The sequence below is a fragment of the Nuphar pumila genome, chromosome 17 (genome assembly GCF_984573655.1).
Source record: "Nuphar pumila chromosome 17, dmNupPumi1.hap1.1, whole genome shotgun sequence".
Lineage (NCBI taxonomy): Eukaryota > Viridiplantae > Streptophyta > Magnoliopsida > Nymphaeales > Nymphaeaceae > Nuphar > Nuphar pumila.
Window position 1 is genome coordinate 10,063,968 of NC_143265.1, and position 10,291 is coordinate 10,074,258.

The 10,291-nt window shown below is 39.2% G+C and overlaps 1 non-coding gene across 1 annotated transcript; it reads right to left on the reverse strand.

Annotated features, from left to right (window-relative positions):
- Positions 1 to 777: 777 nt before the first annotated feature.
- Positions 778 to 850, reverse strand: TRNAK-CUU (transfer RNA lysine (anticodon CUU)). Its single transcript has one exon. It is a non-coding gene; the product is annotated as a tRNA-Lys (tRNA).
- Between the last annotated feature and the right edge of the window lie 9,441 nt (positions 851 to 10,291).

Below are 10,291 nucleotides of genomic sequence, written 5' to 3' on the forward strand. Positions count from 1 at the left end.
TTTCAAGATATAAATGTGTTATCACCTATGTCACAGGGACACACCATTTTTGGCTGCGCGCATAACAACTGTAACCTTTATGAACCTGGTGCCACAGGGTTCAGATCAGATTCGGATCCAAGCCCCTGTTCTAAGATTTTTGTCTAGTTTATCTTTATATTTAAACGGAGAGATCACCCACAAGATCAGAGACCTAGTTGTGCTTGCTGTACCTGTCATACTTGGGATCTCTATCTTGACTGTGTAAAACTCCGTGGGCTTACATAAGATCTTATCACCAGAAAATCAGCTTGCGCAAGGGATGACACCCATGGGATTTGAACCTAGACCACCTGCCTAGGTCCCATCCCACTATTTGAGGCAGATTTTTGTTCAGCTGGAATGGGGAAACAAAATCATCCTTGAAAAGTCAGATACTTATAAATAGGGATGGCAGTGGGGCGGTGGACAAGGTCTCCACCCCCGCCCCGCCTCAAGATTAGAACCTTCATCCCCGCCTCCATCCCCCCCGGTGGGGATGGATTTTAACCTCTACCCCAACCTTCATCCCTGTTTCATGTCCTCCATCCCCGGTTCAAACGGGTATGAGGCAGGGCGGGGAAAAGTGGCAGGGACGGGGCGGGGAAAAGGGTATGTTCATCCCCGAACGGGGATGGATTTTAACCTCCACCCTCGCCTTCATCCCCGTTTCATGTCCTCCGGGCGGGGCCCCGGTTCGCAAGAGAAGCTAGCGGGGAATGGGGTTTCATGGAGCAGGAAAAAACACAAAAAAAACTACGCCCACCGTGGGGCTCGAACCCACGACCACAAGGTTAAGAGCCTTGCGCTCTACCAACTGAGCTAGACGGGCTATTGGATATTTGAACCACGTAATACTTATTTAACTAATTACATTTGTTCCATGGATGCAAATTAGATGTGATCAACTACTAGATCCGACTAATCGGATGTTGACCAAACGGATATATGTTTGGATGGTGAAAACCCATACAAGTCGGATTTTTACATGTAACCAGATTCAGGTTTCTTGAATCCATCAAATTTGGTAGCGCAAAATCAAAACCATATCCAATTCCAATTATCATTGAATATGGGTTTGGCTTACTAAATCCAATTAATAATAGCTGGATTCGATCGGATATCCGGTTAAAATCTAATTAACTATCATCCATATTCGATCTAGTCATCTTTCACCAAATTTGCGGATTGAGAAACGATAACTTATCCAAAACCTGTTATTACAAGGCCCATCTCATGTTTGTTTTTTTGACGTCTGTTAAGCTGGTCAACAAGCTTATATAAATAGAACACCCTTTGTTAATGCTCGACTCGGTATGCTAATATGAGCTACTTATGGCTAGGGCTGGTAAACGAACAGAGCAGCTCGTGACTAAGCTGGTCAAGAACTCATTTATGATCGCAGTTAGTACAGTTGGCGAGCCGGGCCAAGCCAAGAGCATCTCGTTTAGCTTAAACGAGTCGAGCCTGAGCACAAGGTGTTCAGCTTGGCTCGGCTCGGCTCCATAGTGCTTGTATAAATAAAATATATATACTTTTATAGATATATATATTTTATATAATATATAAAAGGAAAGAATGCATACAATATATATATATAAAGGATGAATGAAATATATATATATATATAGAGAGAGAGAGAGAGAGACTATTAAGTGTAATTTATAAAAAGTTATATATATTTTCAAGTATAATATATAAAAATATATATAATATGTATAAATAACATGGAATGTTTTTACACGAATCAGCTTGTGTTGGGCTCATCTCATTCAGGGATGAGCGAGTTCGACTCATCTGATCAGGAGCCGAGTTCGAACATGCCCAGTTCAGTTTGTTCGGCTCGTTTACCAGCCCTACTCATGGCTCGGCTCACCAAGCCCAATTTACAAGCCCGAAAAAGCTTCATTCAAGACAAGCCACCAAGAGCTCACCCCACTTACTAGACATACTTGCAAAGAACACCCATGTTTGACAGCAGATCGGGGTCATCTTTGATAGCAGAAGTCAGATCAGGTCTCTGTTAAGAAAACTGGATCTAGTCAACTAAGTGCACTGCAGTCTACCCAAATGGATAAGGCAAATGGCAAGGAATGACAACGCATTATTAAAAACAGAAAAGGAACGTGATCACATTTTATAGTGATCAATGTAAAGACGATTCTCTTATCGTCTACATTTGTAATCTGATGGGATTATCGTCCTATCTTTTCTGTTTTGTATTTTTGTTGAGACTTCTATTCCACACGTCAGTATGATTTTTTTTTATCAATGGCTTCTCTTTCCACGGTGAACAAGTGAGAACGTTAGTCTCTTGGGTGTTGTTCATCTATAAACAACATCAACCACCATGCTCACGCCGGAGATGGGTGCTAGCAATTTTCTAACCATTCGTACCTTAGATGAACGACATCCAAGGCATATAGAATAGATGGCTGAGAGAAAAACAGAAAGAAAAGGTCTCTGCAAGTTGTCCATTGCATGTATGAAGTATGAACTATGAACTGCAGAGTTGTATATACGAGACCACAAGTACATAACACAAGGTGACGCATTAGGCCCAGGATAGCTGCATCTGTTCTTATTGCTCATTCGGGTCTCTATGCAGCACGTTGACATATCGTTCTCCAGATTTTCATATAGCCCATTCGGGTCTCTCTGTTATTCTGTTTTCCACGTTTTGTGGTGAAACAAACACCCCTTGATGCTTTTTTTCACCAGAAAAAACAACTGTTTCACACGAAAAATGGCATGTCTTCCCATGAGGCATGAAACAGACACTCCCCCACAGGAAAATGGTCAGCCCACGTGGCCCAACATGGGCCTCATGTTTTCTGCCTTTTACTATGTTTTAAGATTGCTTTGATACCAAAAATTTAGGTAATTAACCAAATCCTCCAACGGATTAACGCAGTAATTTTTCATACAATGAATGAAAGGGGGAGCCTTAATCCCCCGGCATACTTATTAAATGATAATGATAATAATTTACCCATAACATGTGAAATGTAAGTTCCGTTCCTGCTGAAGAACATAAGCAGATGAAGGAATGGGGAGACCTAGGATGTAAAAGATCGTAGTCTGCACCCAAAAAGTTGTATGCTTTGAAAGAAGCTTGTAAGAGTTTTTATTGATCAAAAAGAAAAATCTACTTCAACTGATATGCCCTTATGCACGGCCATACATAACATAGAAATAACACTTACAAAAGGTGGGCAATTAGCTAGAACAACGTGTTGTAGCAAAACTGATTGCAAAGAGGATAAATTTGCCACATTAAGTTGTCTTCCTGAGAGGTTCGTTTGATATCCAAAAATTGCTAAGCAAGATTAGGACAAGTGGGTAATGTTGAGGTGAACCAGAAAGTTTTGGGAGTGTCCAGTATTAATGAACCCTGTAGACCATCCCCAAGAAGGTGGTGAAGGGAGGGCCCCCGATGGGTAAAAAAAAAAAAACCCACAACTCAGAGGTAAATGAATTTTATAAATTGGGCTTATTAAAGAGTCCGAGTCACAAAAAAAAAAACTTGAGATATGATCTTTTATCATATAAATATATTGATTATGAATATGTGAAAAACTCCCACATTTATGAAAAATGTTGAATCAGATCATTTGCTCATACTTCAGCAGAAGAAGCCTGAACCTTTTCAATAAAATATTTTTTGTCTTGATCTCAATTCAATACTAAACAAGTACGTACTAATTGAATACTTGTGTGGGAAACTCCTCGAATTGGTTTGTCACCTCCAAATGAAAAACATCTTTGAAGACATGCAAGTAGTTAGGAAAAGGCGTGTCACATTGGGCGAAGGATTTGTTGATTATTTGCAAAAAAAGAACCGATAAGAGTACAAGGTCGAGGAATTAGGGTCTAGTCTTATAGCTTACAGTGTATAGAAAAAATGAAACAACGACAACCTTCATTAGCAGGTGTGGGTGCAGTTGTTGCTTCCTTTTTCGGAGTATGAGACCCACCCTCAAGTATATGCTTAACAGGAATCATACAGGGTAGATTGATACGATAGAAACTTTTGGTAAAATGCTTTTCAACTTCCTATGAAAGTGAATCGGGCATAGCAAAAAGATCTTTCTCTTCCTAGTGTTGAGGAAGGAGTAGTGATATGCCACAAATCGCTGGAACATCCACTTTTCATTTTTATTCTGACTCAGAGGGAGAAATGCATTGGAGTATCGATGTGTACCATGCACCTGAAGATACAGGTGGTAATGTTCATTTCTTACCGAAAACAAGTCATTTATGAATCCTTGGTAAACTCAATGATCAACAAAGAAAAAGAAAATGGACATCTAAACAGAGTTGGGGCCGAATGAGCAAAGGTGTCCACATTTCTTTCTCAGCTTCCAAAACAAAGGCTTTGAAGACAACAAGAAGATTCAAGTTTTCGTGCGAGGAGGCAACCAAGAGGCGACTGATCTTCCTAAAGGAGTAGTCGATCCGAAGACTTCATTTCAGATCAATTCTTTGCAGCAATTGGATAAGCCAAGGGCGTGCAGTTGGGGCAAGCAGCAGGTTTGGCATCTATTAAAAAAGAATCCACTTCTGATAACCACGCAGCTGCTATGCTGCATATGGAATGGCCCAGAGCGGACCTTTTGGATATATAATCCCAACATGACACTGCATTCCATCAAATTCCAACCCAAATGATATATGATCTATTACTAATACCTATGCTCTATCTTTTCTATAAAGGACCTGAAATACCTTGATTACCTATCATTTTGAAGTGCATTAACATCAGTAAGAGGAAATACAAAAGTGTCAACTATATCATTTTCGTTGTCAAACTTACGCTGAGGGCCCTGCCCTCTGGAAGGTCCCGCACCTCTTCTATAATGCTTCAGTCATCGATCTGTAGGCAACCTTCAACTGGACATGGCTGCCGGATCCTAAAAACAATATACCAAAATGCTTTAATGTGATTAAGATGAGAAAAGCTATGAAGTATTAACGGACAATGACGCAGATGACACTAATTTTTGGCACAATACCATAACTAGCATCTAACTAAAAAATATAATAAACATGGTCAATTTGCTTTTTTCTTGATAACTTTGCACTTTTGTCGTCTGAAAAATCAGGCAGCTTGGTCAACATCATGGCGCCTAATTTTTTTTAAACAACTTACATGGTGCCTGTTTTTTTCATTGACAACTTAGACAAGTGATTTGACCAAGAAGCCTAATTTTTCAGACGACAAAAAGGTGAAACTGTAAAGAAAAAAAATAGCCTGATTTTATCATATTTTTTTAATTGGCGGCCGATTTAGGCATTGTGCCCAAAAGCTAGTGCTATCTATGTCTTTGTATTTATACAAAAGCAATAATAGAGTCGGTTTTCCACCTTTATTTCAACCTCTAAAACATGTTCCCATCATTTCTATCAAACATAATTTGCGCCATAGACACTCATCATTTAGAGAGCAGTAAGCCGCATTAAAATTGCCAAAATCTACCAAAATTGATCTTTGGACAAAAAACAAGAAAAGCCACTTTCATAATTTAACAAAATTATGATCCCTTTGACTACAGAGTACTAGTGATAATGTAATAACCTCGAATTTTTTTTATTTATTTACTTGAAATTATACAACAACATCAACTACGCCTTCATCCCAAAACAATTGGGGTCGGCGATATGAACCAACAAAGAAAATCATTCTGGGTCTTCCACATGAATCCTTCTCCTCCATTCATTTCTATCCAATGTCATGTCCTCGGTGAGGTTCAAAGCATTCATATCCTTTCCTATCACCTCCATCCATGTCTTCCTAGGCCTACCCCGACCTCTTTTAACTAATATATTTTCTCATTTCTCCATCCTTCTAACTGGAGCATCATTAGGCCTTCGTCGAATATGTCCAAACCACCGTAAACGATTCTCTCTCATCTTATTTTCAATGGGTGCGACGCCTACCTTCTTACGTATCTCCTCATTCTGAATCTTATCTTTTATTGTATTTCCACACATCCATCTCAGCATACGCATCTTAGCTACACTCATTTTTTGAATATGATGACTCTTGGCAGCCCAACATTTCGTACCATATAGTAAAGCGGGCCTAATAGTCATCCTATAAAACTTTCCCTTCAACCGCAATGGCATTCTACGATCGCACAACACTCTAGTTGCACTCTTCCATTTCATCCACCCAACCTTTATCCTATGATTTACATCTCCATCAATTTCTCCATACTTTTGAATGATAGATCCCAAATATTTGAAAGAATCATCCACCGGTATTTCTTGCTCACCAAGCTTCACTACACTCCCATCTCTATTTCGTTGCTTATTAAATCGACATTCCATGTATTCTGTCTTACTCTTACTCAACTTAAAACCTCTTGCTTCCAATGTCTGTCTCCATAATTCTAATTTAGCATTAACCCCAGCTCTAGACTCATCAATCAAAACAATATCATCAGCAAACAACATACACCATGGCACATTTTCTTGAATTGATCTCGTAAGCTCATCCATCACTATAGCAAATAGGAAAGGGCTTAAAGCAGATCCTTGATGTAACCCAACCGTTAAAAGAAAATTGGTTGTCACCCTTCCACAAGTGCGGACATTGGTTACTACTCCTTCATACATATCTTTAATTATACTAATGTACTTGAGAGAAACACCTTTCTTCATCATTGTCCACCAGAGAACGTCCCTAAGTACTCTATCGTAAGCCTTCTCCAAATCAATAAAAATCATATGCAAATCTTTGTTCCTCTCTCTATTTCTCTCAATAAGTTGTCTAAGAAAATGTATAGCTTTCATAGTAGATCTTTCAGGCATAAAACCAAATTGATTCTCCGATATCATGACAACCTTCCTCAACCTAGACTCAATCACCCTCTCCCAAAGTTTCATAGTATGACTCATGAGTTTTATACCACGATAGTTTGTGAAATCTTGTATATCACCCTTATTCTTATATAGAGGCACCAAAGTACTCTTCCTCCACTCATTAGGCATCTTATTTGTCCGCCAAATCTTGTTAAAAAGATTTGTCAACCATTCTAAACCTTTCTCTCCCAAGCATTTTCAAGCCTCGATAGGTATACCATCTGGGCCAACTGTCCTTTTTCTTCAAAGCCTCTGCAATTTCTTTCTTTTGAATCTTGCGCATAAAGTCACGATTCATCTCATGAAAAGGAATGGAAAAGTCTCCAAGATCTTGAGCATGACTTTCATTAAATAGCTTATCAAAATAATCTTTCCATCTCTCCTTAATCTCCTCATCTTTGACTAAAACCCTTTGTGTTTCATCTTTGATACATCTAACCATACCCAGATCCCTCGATTTCCTATCTCTCATTTTTGCAATCCTATAAATATCCTTCTCACCCTCTTTGGTATCCAACTTGTCATAAACCTCCTTATATACCTTATCCCTCGCGTTCCGAACTACTTTTTTAGCTTCCTTCTTTGCTATCATATACTTCTCCAAATTCTCATTATCACGACTTTTACTTAGATTTCTATAACACTCTCTTTTATCCTTAATAGCTAATTTGACATCCTCGTTCCACCACAATGTATCCTTACCTAGCGGTGCACCGCCTTTAGACTCACCCAATACCTCCTTAGCCACCTTTCTCATGCCACCTGCTATCTTATTTCACATAGATTCTGAATCCTCCTCGAGACACCAATCAACTTCATTAACTACCCGCTCTACAAACATTTCTTGTTTAGCTCCTTTCAGTGCCCACCACTTAATTCTAGGATCTATCCTATGTCTATCCCTTTTGCGGCATTGTCTAATTCTAAGATCTAAAATTAAGACTCTATGTTGTGTAGCTACACTTTCTCCCGATATAACCTTACAATCAATGCAACAACCCCTATCTCTCTTTCTAAGTAGGAAAAAATCTATCTGACTCGTATTAACCCCACTTTTAAATGTTACTAGGTGAGACTCCCTCTTCCTAAACCAAGTGTTTGCTAAGATCATATCATAGGACAAACCAAAATCTAAAATCCTTTCTCCACTATCGTTTCTTTCTCCTATACCATAGCCTCCGTGGATACTCTCAAATCCATCCCTACTAATGCCTACATGCTCATTAAGGTCACCGTCGATGAAAAGCCTTTCTCCATAAGATATCCCTTGTACTACTCCATCTAAATTTTCCCAAAATTGACGCTTAGTGGAATCATCTAAACCTACTTGAGGTGCATAAACACTAATAATAATAATAATATCCGTACTTAATACTAATTTAATAAGTAAAATCCTATCACCCTTCCTACGGACCTCAACTACATTATCTATAAACTCACGACTCATAACAATCCCTACTCCATTCCTATTCCTATTTATTCCGGTATACCAAATCTTATATCCCCGAGGTTCTATCACTTTTGCTTTCTCACCTACCCATTTGGTCTCTTGTAGACATAAAATATCAATCTTTCTCCTACACATAACATCTACTAACTCTACCAACTTACCAGTTAAAGACCCTATGTTCCAAGTGGCTAACCTAATTCTATGGTCTTGGACTAACTTATTTACCCCCACCCGTCCAACAAAGTAAGGGAACTCTTGCCAATTTGACACCACACCCGGGCGCCGGTGTGACGTGTCGCTTCCGGGCGACGACCTAGCAACCCTTGCCCATTTATCACTGCCTCTGGGCCTATAGAGTACAGCACATCGCTCAGTAGGGAACGCCCCAACGAAATTCTCATGTTGTTGTTGTTGTTGTTTGTTGTTGTATTTACTTGAAATTATCTTAAAATAATACATAATTTTTTTAGTTTGGGCTTGGAATCCATGTTTCGAATCCAAGATCCATAAAGGGTCTACATAGCTGTATAAGATATATATATATATATATAAATATAATAGTAGAAAAAAAATCTAACTCAAGGATCCACAGTTGGATCCATTTAGATCCAACTTGTGAATCCACATCGCAAGGAAGAGACGCGAACCAAACTTGAGGTTGGATCCTGGGTCTCGGATCCGGACCCGAGCCACGCCCCGTGTTAAGAGGTACGTTAAAAGCAAAAAGAAAAACACAACACTAAAGTTGTGTTGGCCTGATAAAAAGGGTGTTAGGGTTCTGAGAGAACCCTAACGCAGCCGAAAGGGGAAAGAGGGGGGGGGGAGGGTTAGGTGCGCAGCCGCCGGGTGAAGGGAGGGAGGTAACCGACCTCCTTCCATTTCAGGGCACCCTCCTACAAAGACTCCTCCCACACCCCTCTTCCTCTCACGCTCTCTCTTTCCTTCTCTGTTTCTCGAATCTTCCCTCCCCCATTCTCTTTCTCTCCCTCTCGCGCGACGTGAAGAGGAACGGTGGTGGCTCGACAAAGCCTCAAAAAATAGAGAAAAGCCCCAGATAAGGTAGGGGTTAATGTTTCTTTTCTTTGTTTGGGTGTGTCAGGTGTTTGAGCATTGATGTGGGTTATGGTGAGGCCCTAATTCGAATGAAAAAAAAAAGGTTTTCGATTTATGAAAAAGGAGTTTTCAAAGAATGAAACGAGGGTTTCGATTTACGCTAAAGAGGTTTTTGATCTATGCAAAAGGGTTTTCGTTTTATGCAAAAAAGGATTTTTGATTTATGATAAAGGGTTTCAGATTTCTGTTAAAAATTTGTTTTTGGATTTTCGTAAAGGGGCTTTCAGAACTCTGATAGGGGCAGATGCCCTGACATCGTGAAACAAGGATTTCCCTGTTTTCATTTCTCTGAGCGTTTGTTTTTAGATGAATACTTTTTTTTTTTATGACAGACCTTATGGTAACTTATCTACCTTGTTGTTTTTTTCATTTTATGTACGTTGTTAGTGATGTCTATGCATTTAAGTTTTGTTTACAGTAAAGTTTTGTTCTGCGAAAATACAGTCTGCGTAATTTAGCTTATGTTAGATGAAGGGTGATTAATGAATTTGCTGGTTCCTAAAAATTTCAAGCTAGCCCATGTACATTGATGTGTTAGGTTGCTGAAATTCCACTCTGCGTGTTTTGACAAATCTGATTTTCATGCTTCTTTTAATCAGATATGCTTTGCTTTATTTGACATGCCTTCTCGTCATATCTTCTGGTCAGATATGCTATGTTTTTTTTCTGATATATTGCTGGAAAGAGTCCATTATCCAACTTCCTATTCTTAAAAAACTTTATTTTGACGTTGTGAGGATGGTAGTACCAGCCCATAGAATGGTGGTTGTATTTAATCAAGGTACAGGCTGAACCAGGTGTATAAATATATGTGTTTTCAGAAAAGTTAATGTATTTAATTTG